This window comes from Harmonia axyridis, chromosome 3 (genome assembly GCF_914767665.1).
Source record: "Harmonia axyridis chromosome 3, icHarAxyr1.1, whole genome shotgun sequence".
Taxonomy (NCBI): Eukaryota; Metazoa; Arthropoda; class Insecta; order Coleoptera; family Coccinellidae; genus Harmonia; species Harmonia axyridis.
In genome coordinates, this window is record NC_059503.1 from 6,658,758 (window position 1) to 6,673,673 (window position 14,916).

Genomic DNA, 14,916 nt, shown 5'->3' on the forward strand with positions numbered 1-14,916 from the left:
AAAATCTTAAGTTGTACGTGTTACTATCGGGTGTTTTTTTCGAGGTATATAACTTTAAGTTGGCATTACTGTTCAAGATGGCGATCGATTTAACAACTGTCAAGTGATTTATTCTCAGTTTGGTTTGGCAATTCCTCATAAATAGAATCACGTCTGAACAACGGTTGCAAATAGTGCAATTTTATTTGGAAAATAAAGGTTCTGTGCGGAATACGTATCGCGCACTACTTCCATTTTATTTTGTTTAGCGATGAAGCGCACTTCTGGTTGAATGGCTACGTCAACAAACAAAACTGTCGCATTTGGAGTGAAGCTAATCCTCAAGTGTATGTCGAAACACCGTTACATCCAGAAAAACTGACTGTTTGTTGCGCTTTATGGGCTGGTGGAATCATTGGTCCGTACTTCTTCAAAAACGATGATGGCCAGAAAGTAATGGTGATCGGTATAGAGCCATGATTACTAATTTTTTCATTCCTGAATTGAACAACCATGATGTCCAGGAGCTGTGATTTCAACAAGACGGCGCAACATGTCACACAGCTCGTGCCACAATCGATTTATTGAAAGACACGTTTGGTGACCGCCTAATTTCACGTTTTGGACCTGTGAATTGGCCTCCAAGATCTTGTGATTTAACACCGCTAGACTACTTTCTGTGGGACTAAGTAAAGTCATTGGTCTATGCGGATAAGCCACAAACCCTTGACCATTTGGAAGACAACATTTGCCGTGTTATTGCTGATATACGGCCACAAATGTTGGAAAAAGTCATCGAAAATTGGACGTCCAGATTGGACTAAATCATATTTAAAATGTAATGCCACAAGATTATCTTGCGGATAAATAAAATTCATGTCAATCGAATAATCCATCGTTGTTTTATTGCAATTTAAAGTTCTATAGCTCTAAAAAAACACCCTTTAGAACCATAGAAAATGCAAGCAAAATAACAAAACGTGTCCTTGAACATTTTCATTCGGAAAAATTGTTGTCTGCTCCCAAATACTTTTATTAGTATAGGTACCCAATTCTTTAATAAGTCTAATGGTCCGAAATCAAGGAAAAATCGATTAAAATTATGGCTGACCTCTTTTGTTCAACAGATCCTTTTCATTGTGTCGATTTGTCGGTATATAATAGGCGAGGAAATGGAAATGGATACAATTTTAATCATTGAGTTATTAATTTGGTGTAGGGTATAACGAGATCCTTGAAAGTGACTGTGGCTGCCATTAACAAAATATCAATTATGAGTAATTGACTGGGCACACCCGCACTCCAATTTCTTAGAAGTAAGCGCTGATTTGAGTACCACTCGAAACGTCGAAAAAAATTCCTCAGGCGTCTTAGTTTTCTTCAGTTAAACGGATACTGAGCAGACTGCTGGCGGATATGAGATTTTTTTTTATTGAAGTGCAACATTCAACTAATCATTTTTTTCTGAGCGGATTTTATATTTAGGTATTATACTGAGAAAATTGCATCATCTTTTTCATAAGTTGAATTTTGTAGTAGTGGAAAAATATAAAAAAGTTCAAAAATAAAATAAAGACTTGGTTAATTCATGAAAGAAGAGAAATGATCAATAACTTGATAACCTAACTTGATAAAATTGGAAATTTCATACAGCCCTCAGATTACTGTGATTTTTGCACTGGATTCATCATGGAATGGTAATGAATATACTTTAGATACTTACTGGATTTTTGACATAATGTAGCCCGATTGCGTCTTAAACTTACCCGATTTTGTCATTCATTGGTTTCTTCACATAATATTCATGTGAAATTATTATGGTTATCCATTTGTTATTTTTTTTATCATAGAGCATATTTTTAGAATATTGTATTATTTTAGATATCACGTACAGATTATAATATTATTATAAAGGGTGTTTTTTTAGAGCTATAGAACTATAAACAACGATGGATTATTCGATTGACATGAATTTTATTCATCCGCAAGATAATCTTGTGGCATTACATTTTAAATATGATTTCTGGCATATGACCGCCACGGCTCGCTCGGATGTAGTCCAATCTCGACGTCCAATTTTCGATGACTTTTTCCAACATTTGTGGCCGTATATCGGCAATAACACGGCGAATGTTGTCTTCCAAATGGTCAAGGGTTTGTGGCTTATCCGCATAGACCAATGACTTTACATAGCCCCACAGAAAGTAGTCTAGCGGTGTTGAATCACAAGATCTTGGAGGCCAATTCACAGTTCCAAAACGTGAAATCAGGCGGTCACCAAACGTGTCTTTCAATAAATCGAATGTGGTACGAGCTGTGTGACATGTTGCGCCGTCTTATTGGAACCACAGCTCCTGGACATCATGGTTGTTCAATTCAGGAATGAAAAAGTTAGTAATCATGCCTCTATACCGATCACCATTGACTGTAACGTTCTGGCCATCATCGTTATTGAAGAAGTACGGACCAATGATTCCACCAGCCCATAAAGTGTACCAAACAGTCAGTTTTTCTGGATGTAACGGTGTTTCGATATACACTTGAGGATTAGCTTCACTCCAAATGCGGCAGTTTGTTTGTTGACGTAGCCATTCAACCAGAAGTGCGCTTCATCGCTAAACAAAATGAAATGAACGTAGTGCGCGATACGTATTCCGCAAAGAACCATTATTTTCGAAACAAAATTGCACTATTTGCAAGCGTGGTTCAGGCGTGAGTCTATTCATGATGAATTGCCAAACCAAACTGAGAATAAATCACTTGACAGCTGTTGAATCGGTCGCCATCTTGAACAGTAATGTCAATTTAAAGTTATATACCTCGAAAAAAACAACCAATAAGAAGTTTCAGCTCTAGGAAGTTATCACTTTTAAAGCTGATATCTTTTGACATGTGACAAGTGAAAACTACCCCATTACTAAAAATGGAACGATACAGGCTTCAACATTCAAATTGATGAAATTCATCACAAAAATGGTGAAAATTTTTCAGTCATAGTTTGCAAAACTAAAGCACATTTGGGTTGTAGTGAATCACTTTTTTGGCCGTCGAAAGTGGAACTGGTCGAAAAATTTGAGCTGTTGGTAAAAGTGAGTGATGTGATGAATTGAAACCGTGTGCGTTGCTCAAAAAAAACAGAGAATATTGCTGCCGTGGTGGAAAAATTTGAGATATTGGGACAAGTTAGTATGTGTGCGATGTTGTGTGTCTATACTTCCTATTGAAAAACCCTTTTAAAACACATGATTGATGACTTATACCAAGAATATGCTGTCAAAACAAATAATCATTATTATCGTTGCTACTACCAACTTCTAGGAATCGAATCTTACTTCATTTTTGAAGGAATTAGATAGTTCGATATAATTTCTACCTCCTTCCTTATGATAGATCTCGGCAAAATCGATTATCAGTGGATTTCGCAACTCAATTTCGTTAATACGAAACCGACGTAATCGAATCTCATTAATGAGAATCATACAATCGTAAAGCCTGGCTGTTTTGCATTCCTAGAGCGTAGGAGTGCAATGAGATCGTTGAAAATTATGCGGGTTGTGTGTAGAAATGAGACGTCGAGTGGACAACGACCAGTGCCGAGGACAAAGATGTCTTTTGCAATTGATTTATTGAACATTCAAAGCTGAAGATGCAACAGTACTGGCAGGATTAACAAACTGCTCCTTGTGACTCATGTTCTGTGACGATTATGCATATTTTAATTTAGTTTTATCAAATTGGAAATAGTTCAGAAGGAGATTTTGAAGATTATATACAGGGTACTTCAAAATACAGTATCAAAATTTCGAGGGCGTATTTTCAGGAAAATAAGGTTACCAATTTTACCTTACGCTCTATTAGTGTGACGTCACAAATCGCCTGTTTTGGTTCTTCTGTCAGTATTCGGAATCCAAACAAATAAATTGTCATTCAAATTAGTACGGTGTCGTTGAAGGAATTGGTTATTTTCATAAATAAGAGTATTTGAGGAACGATTTTGGTATTAATTGATAGACAGAAAGAACGAGGTTTATACCAGTAAGTTTGAATCCTGTATCATTCCCCAGATTTTGTAAAAAGCCGTATTTATTAGTTGCACTTCAAGTTCGAACTTACTGGCATTAATCTCATTCCTTCTGTCTATCAATTAATAGCAAAATCGTTCCTTAAATAATCTTATTTGTCAAAATAAGCCAATTTCTTTAAAGACAACGTACTAATTTGAATGACAATTTGTTTGTTTGGATTCCGAACACTGACAGGATAACTAAAATGGCGGTGTGTGACGTCATCACTAATAGAGCGTATTGCCAAAAGAACGAAAAAGAGCTTAATGAAATGAGAATTTTTACTCGGTTTTAATTCCATGTAGGTCTGATTTTTTCTTTTTATTTGGATAAACAATATTCAAAGTAGGCGAGAATATTTCCTGATATAAAGGGTGTTTCTTTTAGAGCTATAGAACTTTAAATTGCAATAAAACAACGATGGATTATTCGATTGACATGAATTTTATTTATCCGCAAGATAATCTTGTGGCATTACATTTTAAATATGATTTCTGGCATATGACCGCCACGGCTGGCTCGGAAGTAGTCCAATCTGGACGTCCAATTTTCGATGACTTTTTCCAACATTTGTGGCCGTATATCGTCAATAACACGGCGAATGTTGTCTTCCAAATGGTCAAGGGTTTGTGGCTTATCCGCATAGACCAATGACTTTACATAGCCCCACAGAAAGTAGTCTAGCGGTGTTGAATCACAAGATCTTGGAGGCCAATTCACATGTCCAAAACGTGAAATTAGGCGGTCACCAAACGTGTCTTTCAATAAATCGATTGTGGCACGAGCTGTGTGACATGTTGCGCCGTCTTGTTGGAACCACAGCTCCTGGACATCATGGTTGTTCAATTCAGTAATGAAAAAGTTAGTAATCCGGGCTCTATACCGATCACCATTGACTGTAACGTTCTGGCAATCATCGTTTTTGAAGAAGTACGGACCAATGATTCCACCAGCCCATAAAGCGCACCAAACAGTCAGTTTTTCTGGATGTAACGGTGTTTCGACATCCACTTGGGGATTAGCTTCACTACAAATGCGGCAGTTTTGTTTGTTAACGTAGCCATTCAACCAGAAGTGCGCTTCATCGCTAAACAAAATTCGCTTATGAAAATCGGGAACAACGGCAATCTCATTTTGGGCCCATGGGCGAATGAACGAAAAAGAGCTCAAAAGCAAAAGTATCTTCAGAAGCCGATACAGTTTCTTAATCTCCGAAAATTTAAAAAACTGACAGATGAACAATCGCGCTAATCATCAATGGAAAACTCATTTCGTAACGGTTTCACGCGAATAACCGACAACAAGGTCGTAAAATTCACTCTGTATGTGTGACCAATATTAATTCTTTGTTTATTGTTCGGCCGATTATCCTGATCTATTTTCCATGTAGAAGAAACGCTGTCGCACCGTTTTTAATTTTTTTCCATTAGGAGCGTTTTGTTGTTTCTGCATGAAGGAATGAGAAAATTGTTGAGAATCAGGCTTAATTGTAGAAAAGTAAGAGCTGTCTGGTCTTGTTTATATGTGAGACGAGTGAGTGAAATGCATATTAGGTTTTTGAATGGAGATTATTATCTCAGATTATCTGGGAGGCAACCTTCACGATTGTATTTGAAATTATTCTTGAAATTAGATCACTGATGGCTTGATTTTGCTGTATATTTTGACGTGTACAGACTTCAATATTCAACAGGTGATTATCTCTTCTACAGCTTCACATTGATTTAGAGTTATGAGCTCTATTTCTCAATGAAAAATTTAAAGGATCACTAGATTAAACAGAAGTCATAGACTAGGGCGTCATTTCGGGGGTAATAGGAGTAAAAAAACCCCCTTCCCCCAGGAAGATGTATAAGTATTCAAGAATTAGTTTTAAAATATCATAAAAGCCTTGTAACTTGAATCTCAGTGGAAAGAAGCATATTCTTGTTTGAAATCACAATTATTGATAAATCCATTGCTTACAATTCATATTATCATTGTTTTGTTGGGTTCATTTTCAATGCTTAACAGAAAACTTGGGGAGATAAGAGATAAGAGATAATATTGTGAAAGATCTTCACGAAAAATTGGACTTTTTGATAAGCCTCCCTAGAGTCAACGTAACACAAATAAATAGGGAAAATGTTGTCACCAATGATCCCAAGTAATGTTACGGAATCAACATATTCATCCCATTGCTAGATAATGTATCTTTGGCAGTTATGGTTGAAACAGGGGTGTTCTATTAAAAAAAAATGACGGTGACGTCATTACTCAAAAGTAATTCACCCTGTATATTAGATAATTATTTTAAAATACAGTAAATTAAAATCAAAAATCGATGTGTTTCAGGATTATTTCTTAAAATGGCCTGTTTAGCTAAAAACGAATTTGTTCCATACTTTACGGACACAGTGTATTATTGTTTTCTGCACTCTTCCCATATCGACATTGTTGATAAATTCATTGCCAAACGTTCCTCCAGTTTCAGTTCCAATATTTTCGCGTACCATATAATTATGAATTTGCCGCCTAAAATTTATTAACTCCCAAATTAGCAGCTTTCCAAGCACCATTGGCACATCATTCATTTACCATTCCAACCATGACATAGACTCCAAAAGATGTAAACAAGCCTGGTGTTCCCAGCCTGGTGCGATTCCCAAGATGCTGAAGAATAGATGTGACACACCAGGCCATTATTCACACTATTAAGATAAAAGATCTTATGATGAATGCATTTCTTTAATTGTACTACCATTTGAATACAATCGCCTGGACCTGGATGTGTCGCAAAGTCCACACGTTCGAGATTCGAAGCGGTGTTTTTGTAATTTTTTTCTATGAAATGTTGCGAAGATGCTAATCAGTTTCTAATTTAATACGCAGGTTTTGTGTTAAATTGAAGAACAAGGTGGTCTTGCAGGTTGTCGGTTGGAGATGGTCTTTCTAAAAGATTATAAATGTACTACTATTGTATATATAAGTAACTTGGAGGAAGCCAGAATATTTGAGAACAGGAAAAAGTCACTGGGGGTCAGATTTGGCGAATACGGTGAATGCAGAAGCAATTCGAAGCCCAATTCATGCAATTTTGCTATTGTTTTACGGTGCATTGTCTTGATGAAACAGCACCTTTTTTTCTTCGAATGGGGCCGTTTTTTAACGATTTCATTCTCTAAACGATCCACAAATGCTATATAATAATCGCTATTGATGGTCTGGCCCTTTTGGAGATAATCAATGAATATTATACCTTGCGCATCCAAGAATACTGATGTCATAACCTTGCCAGCTGACTGTTGTGTTTTTCCTCGCTTTGGATTCGGTTCATCGTGTGCAGTCTACTTAGCTGACTGTCGATTGGACTCTGGAGTGAAAAGATGGAGCCATGTTTCATCCATTGTCACATATCGACGCAAAAATTAAGGTTTATTCCACTTAAACAGCTTCAAACACTGCTCAGAATCATTAATACGTTGTTGCTTTCGATCGATTGTGAGCTCGCGTGACACCCATTTTGCACACAGCTTTCTCATGTACAAATATTCGTGAATGATATGATGTACACGTTCAGATGATATCTTCCCAATGTCTGCTATCTAGATCAACTTCATTTTACGCTCATTCAAAATTATTTTGTAAACTTCGGTGTTCATTTCACCACGTTTAAACTTGGCATACCAATCAATTATGGTTGATTTTCCAGGTGCAGACCCCGGAAACTCTTCATCAAGCCAAGATTTTGCTTCAACTGTATTTTTTTCCCTTCAAAAAGCAATATTTTATCAGCACACGAAATTCTTTTTTTTTCATCTTTTTTCAAATAACAAAATTAGCTACATTCATAACGCGATATCTCACAAACTAATGGTCAGACTGCTGTCAAATTTGAAACACGTATCGTTTGAAGGTACTAAGATGTCTAAAAACATGGTGTATGCACTCGTCAATTTTTGAATGGAATGATATTCGACCAAATTGAAAATATTAGTTTTATTTCGTGGCGTCGCCGCAATGTCATACATTTCATTTCGATTTTTTTCCTTTGATTTTGACAGGATACATCAATTAAAACCCGATCCCAGCCAATCGGAAGCTTATCTCACATTCTCAAAATTGGCAAAACATACACCAGGTTTTTAGACATCTTAGTTGGTACTAACTAAAAATTATATGGATTTAATACTAGCACTGCCATCTGAGCATCAGACCGGGGACTTTTCAATTGGCCTAATATATTATTCTTTAGTAATTCACTTTTAATTTCAGTGACAGTGTCATCGTTCATTGCGTGGAACCCATTGCAAAAATTCACGATGACACATGTGAATTAACAAAAATCAATCAGCTATTCAACACGAGAATTTTTTCGTAACCTCAATCAATTCAGATGCACATCATGAAGGTCCTCAATCATTAAGGCCTGGTTATTTGCGAAACAATATGTGGATCACCTCATTCCGTAGATTCCACCAAGTGTTTCATTATGCAATACCGAAATTTTCACACACACACACAGTTCTTGTTTGTTTTTCGGCAGTAGGTACCACAAAGGTGTCAGGCTTGACCCAGTAAAGTCTGAACTAAGCTTAATGCGTCCCGTTTATGCAAAACAGTGGTGCGAGGTCACAGAATATAGTTCGTTAAGTACCTCCCGAGCTATAAATTTCAGATACAGACTTGATAAGTTCATCGGAAAGATATATTATCTTCATATGGAAGGAGAACGGAAGAAGCTGTTTATTCTAGATTTATGGATTGGAAATGTCAACTTGACTCAATGGTGGAAGACTGAGGTCTTGGGAAATAATTCTCGATTCAGTTTCATATCTTTTATTCATCTTCGTCTTTTTCAGGAGGTTCTGGTTTAGTAATTCAGAAAAAAGATTTCAGAGTTCTTTTATATTTTAATTTTTTTTGGAAGATTGAAAAGTCCCCGGTTTGATGCACATATGGCGGTGCTAATATTAAATCCATATTATTTTTAGTTAGTACCAACCTTCAAACGATACGTGTCAAAATTTGACAGCAGTCCGCCCATTAGTTCGTGAGATATTGCGTTGTGTAGCTACTTTTGATATTTGGAAGAAGGTGAAAAAAAAAGAATGTCGTGTGCTGATAAAATATTGCTTTTTGAAGGGAAAAAATACAGTTGAAGCAAAATCTTGGCTTGATGAAGTGCACATGAGAAAGCTGTGTGCTAAATTAGTGCCGCGCGAGGACACAATCGATTAAAAACAACAACTTGTTAATGATACTGAGCAGTGTTTGAAGCTGTTCAAGTGCAATAAATCTAAATTTTTGAGTCGATATGTGACAATGGATGAAACATTGGTCCATCATTTCACTCCGGAGTCCAATCAACAGTCAGCTGAGAGGACTTCATACGATGAATCGAATCCAAAGCGAAGAAAAACACAACAGTCAGCTTGGCCTGTTAACACCCAGCTACGAAAATAACATAGTGTCGAAATCATAGTCACAAAAGAACGAGTTTGCAAAAATCACTGTGACAAATGAACAAAACCGGTAAATCATCGTCTGAAGCCAAAAAATCGTGAGGTCCTCGCCAAACTGAACAATCTCAAATCACAATACCTCGTAGATAATAACATCGATGAAATAATAATTCTAGATTCCATTCACGCCACAATCTCAATGATCCTCGGACACGAATAGATGAGAATTAGCTGAAATACAAGTTTTCACTTTGTATAACAATCGATCCAATAACAAATAACACGGAAATGCACGGCCTTTGAGGCTGTTTTATATAATGCGATAGAGGCCTGTATCTCATGTAATCTTTAATTGGGTATGGTCTTTGTAATATTTTCATCTAGAGTGTGAAAAATTGTGAGAGCGTTGCAAACTAGGGGGGTATTCGTGTGAAGGAATGGCATGTGTAAATTTGTGGAATTTATAGGTTGGTTTTCCTTGTTTCGATCGGGAAAATGTCCATTCATCGTGATGTTTTATGGCGTGGGATGATTTTATGCTTTTATTGGTGTGAAAGTATCTAGTTGTTTGTTTGCTTTTCGTTTTAATTATTTTTGATAATATAGGTTTGCAATCTTTTTTTCTGTAAATATTGAAAAATTTGGTTCATAATTTTGAAGTTACCAACTTCTACCTATGTTCTAGCCCGGAGATAAAAATTATGTCTCTGAAACTGCCAAAATAAAAGGAAGTCAACAGTATTAGCACTCTGGAAATTTATTTATAATAATCAAACAGGCCAATCGACATTTTGATGCCACGATTTTTTCAACTGTAGGTGGTAAAATTTTGAGTGTACAGAGATCGAATTTTTTTTATCTGTTTATATTTTTTTGTTTTCAACTTGTGTGTATATTCCTTGTCATAATTATCACAAATTACGAATTTAAACCACACAAAAACGCACCTTACTTCGGAGCAATAATCATATGCTGTTTTACAAGAATTTCAGATATTCTATGGTAAACATATACATATGGTATACATTACGATCCTATTATCAACATAACACAATTTTCTCATCATACTGCCCTCTAAGAAGAAAGGTTGAATTGGCACCACATGCTGTATAATTAAAGAAACGCCAACATTAAACTATCAATTTCCAACACAAAATCAACCAGCATTTAAATTAATTGACCATTCAGAATCCATCAGAACAATAACCATATTGGATTTCGATCGACCTTGAACTTTAAGTGTTTTAAGAATAGAAAAAAGAGCAAGGCCGTTGCGTGGAGAATAGTAAAAGAGTGAAATCAAGTTTCAAATGCAAATTAATAATGGATATTCAAGATGTCATAAATTGACTAATGTATATTTCGTTGAAGTCCGGGTTTGGACTAATTTTAAGAGACGGATGCTGTAGTTTGAAATCTCAGAGTAATATACATAGATAGAGGTAGCATATGTCATTTTCAGTAAGCAAATTCTGTCCCCTATATGAACTATCAAATTTGACATGAAGGGCGCGGAAATGAAAACATATCAGTGATACGATATTTCACTCAATTCGCGGGTTTCTCCACAAAGATCGGACTTCTTATGTTCCATAGTGAATAAACGTTTCATATTAACTCAAACTATATTGAAATAAATACCTAAATATATCAGAAATTCAGAAAACAAACTTCAAGCGCGCCAAACGACGTGAAACAACCGATGACACTAGGAGAGCAAAAGTTGCCAAACCTTGGATTTCAGCAGGTAGAACAGAATATAATGAATATTCTGCTTGTTATGAATTCGACAATTAGGAAAAATATCGGATTGCAAATATTCAAATTTGCATATTTAATCGGGAATCACTCAAATAAATATATTTCATCCAATATAATATACATTCATAATGATATAGTTAAATGGTGGATTTGAAAAAATATCACAATCCGACAACGTAATCTAACCATGTTGGGGACATGTAAAAATTGCTTTTACTAGGAATACCCTGTATATGGTGTTAAATCTCAAAATAGCCTCTTTTCATATATTTTATAACGTAAAATTTAATAAGAGTTTGAAATCTTGAAAAACCCCATGCAACACTGTTCAATTCTAGTTATTCTTGTTGGAAAACAATTATATTTCCTTTCAATGCATTATCCTGAAACAGCGTATATTTCCAAAAAAAATACAGCAAGATTTAATGTAGGTACTCCAACAGTGTTCATTATCTCCACACATCTTTATGGTAATAAAATAACAGTTAATGCTGGAAACCTCACATCATTAATAATTTTATGTCATATTATTCGTGATAATTTCTCCAGCTAATAAGGTTAGGTTGAAGCGCGTTTAAGAATTTTTATTCTCCATACATTTACTTGTATTTTTCCCATTATGGGAATTTCTCCTCTGCACCAATTTCGACACTCGAATTTTCAATCTCTCACCAACTAGATTATGAGCAATTCTACGAAAAACAAACACGTAGAAAGTCACAAAAATTACCCAACATCTACATATAGATAACAGTGAACAGCTTCCGCATTCGCTGGATTTTCTTTTTCGTATATGAGATAACAACCTGTTGTTGAATTCTTCCATTTTTACTGGAGCATTTTGAACAGTTAACACTTTTAATTGATGTAGGCAGGCTCGTTTTGAATAAGGGTAACATAGGAAGGAAGTTTCTCTTAAGCGAGATGTTATTTATCGTTAGTTCACCGTTTTGTCTTTCACTTATTATTTATGTAGAAAATTGAGAGTGAATTAATTGGATCTGGTGGTATAGAAGTGAAACGGAATCAGTTCAGATGATTAATGTAGATATGTGAAAATTCCGATCTTTCAATAATTGATTTCTTATTATTATTCAGCTGGTCATGAAATAATACAATGTGTATCCACTTTCCTGGATGATACTATAAACGTTGGAGTTTAGGAATGTGTTTCACGAAGTACCTACATACAGTGTGTTTCAAATTAAGTCGGCACCATTGCCACCATTCAACTCCGTTATTATTGATGCTACGATGTCGGTTGAATGGGCAAACTAGTAGCATTTTTAGTGGTCTTCTCGATGCCGAAAACAAAACAAAAATTGACAGTCGCGTTGTCAAAATATTTCATGAAATTATATTTTTTTCAATGGAACCCCTATATTTTTTCATGCATTTCGATTCGTAATAACATTCTCAACAACAAAGCTCATATCACCTTTCTTCCTAAAGTGGAAAATGAGCGACTTATTATGAAATATTCATTTCTTTCACTAGTACAAAAAATTTATTTGTTTTGGCGAATAAACCTCATGATTGTCCAACCAACCATTTTTTGTACTTATACGAATGACAATATTTTGTTAATAATAGCAAAATAAGACAGTAAAAAGAAAAAAGTGCGCTGAGATGTGAACTCGTGAAACCCGTGATCATCATGTAGCACCACTCAATCGACCACTAAGCTATTTGATATTAATAGACAAAACGATAATTTCCATCTTAAAGCCATTCCGCTAGCCGAATTCATTTTGTGAATCAATAGTGTCATTAGAAGGGCTCAAATACAAGAAGGCAGTGTTTTTGACCATTTACTCGATATTTTATAGCGCTTTGTCAAATCCGTTTGTTATAAATGTTTCCTATTAATACAACTGTCTTATTTTCATCTTTACGAAAAAAGTCAAATGAGCTATGTTGTTGAGAATATTATTACGAATCGAAATGCATGAAAAAATATAGGGTGTTCCATTGAAAAAAATATCATTTTTTGAAATGTTATGACAACGCGACTGTCAAATTTTGTTTTGTTTTCGGCATCGAGAAGACCACTAAAAATGCTACTAGTTTGCCCATTTAACCGACATCGTAGCATCAATTATAACGGAATTAGCAATGGTGCCGACTCAATTTGAAACACCCTGTATACAATTTTTTCTGAAATTGCAATCAACTTAATAATAAATTAAGGATTTTCAGCAGTAATATCATATGGCATCTAATTTTTCCGATAGAATCGAAAAAACACGTTGTTAAGTTATATGTTAACAAGAAGTATAGTATGGGTGCTGGTGGCAACAGAAATGCGAGTCGAAGAATAGGATTTTTGCATCTGTTCACGTTCACCTGCTATTTCCAATTCATTACTGAAATATACCTCAATACTTCTTTCGACAACCATTGACACAAAGTTATATTTTTCAACAAAAAGTTGTCGAAAGAAGTATTGAGGTATATTTCAGTAATGAATTGGAAATAGCAGGTGAACGTGAAGTGTCGAAGAGTAATAAGTTAGTACTATTCTCACATATAAAGGAAATAGCAATATCCCTGACTATTCAGGTAATATTATTCATTTATTTTCACTAGGAGAATTGAAAAGTTGTATCATTAAAAAACAGAGCATTGTTATAAAACGAAGTCTTAGGTCACTTTATGATATCTGCACCCATAAAAACACAGCTTACTATCTTGTGTTGACGATAACATAGGAGTACTTTCACTGGATTGTGGTGGATGCGATGACTTAAATATTCAATTCATTCATCAATTTGACTTTTCGAATTCAGGGCTATTCTCCCCATAACGTGATCTAGAGCTCGTCTTCCAGTTCTAATGAACTCCTGTATCTGGGGTGGCTTCAAGAAAGCTACTTCTTCACTTCTGCAAGTTTCTTGTTCAAAGCAAATTTTGCGTTGGTTAGTGATGGTGGGGCATTCCGTCACCAGGTGATCCGAAGTTTCTTTCTCCTCCTCACAGAATCTGCACTCGTCATGTTCTGCTAGACTCATTCTCATGAGGTGTTTTCTAAGGCGACAATGCCCTGTGAGGAATCCAGTGAGGATATGTAGTATATTCTTACTGAGATAGATACTTCTTGAATCTAGCAGTGTCAAAGTTTCGAAGATTTTTTCTGGAATGATCCAAACCAGGAAGATTTCGCCAGAGTGTTTCTCTTTCGGGTTTTTCCTTCCCCTGAAACTCTTTTTTGTAGGAACATTTACCTATACCACAGAAAGGTTCCGGGCGGATGAAAGGTGTTTGTGCTCCTTTTCTGGAAAGTGTGTTGGCCTCTTCATTCCTTCTAATTCCCAAGTGAACGGGAACCCAGACTAAAAGACCTTGTTGTTCTAGCCTATGTCATTGAGTTTTCTTCGGCACTCCAATACCATCTTAGAAACGATGATATGTGAGCTCAATGCTCTGATTGCAGCCTGACTATCAAAATGTATCGCTATATCACATTTCTGATTGAGTTTATTGCTAGGTTAATTTCTACTCATCTTTCTCTGCCTGAAAGACACTTATACAGCGGCCTAAAGATATTGATCATTGGCGCCAGTCCCGAATACTCCAGCGCCAGTCCCCATCATGGTTTTTGAACCATCTGTATATCATTTGATGGTATTACTAATTCTCTAATTTCCGTTATCTTCCCTAGATAGTTT

At 35.7% G+C, this 14,916-nt stretch overlaps 1 long non-coding RNA gene across 1 annotated transcript in view; it reads left to right on the forward strand.

Annotated features, from left to right (window-relative positions):
* LOC123675998 overlaps window positions 1-14,916 on the forward strand; it is a 43,699-nt gene that overhangs the window by 23,321 nt on the left and 5,462 nt on the right. The gene's annotated exons all lie outside the window — the stretch shown is intronic.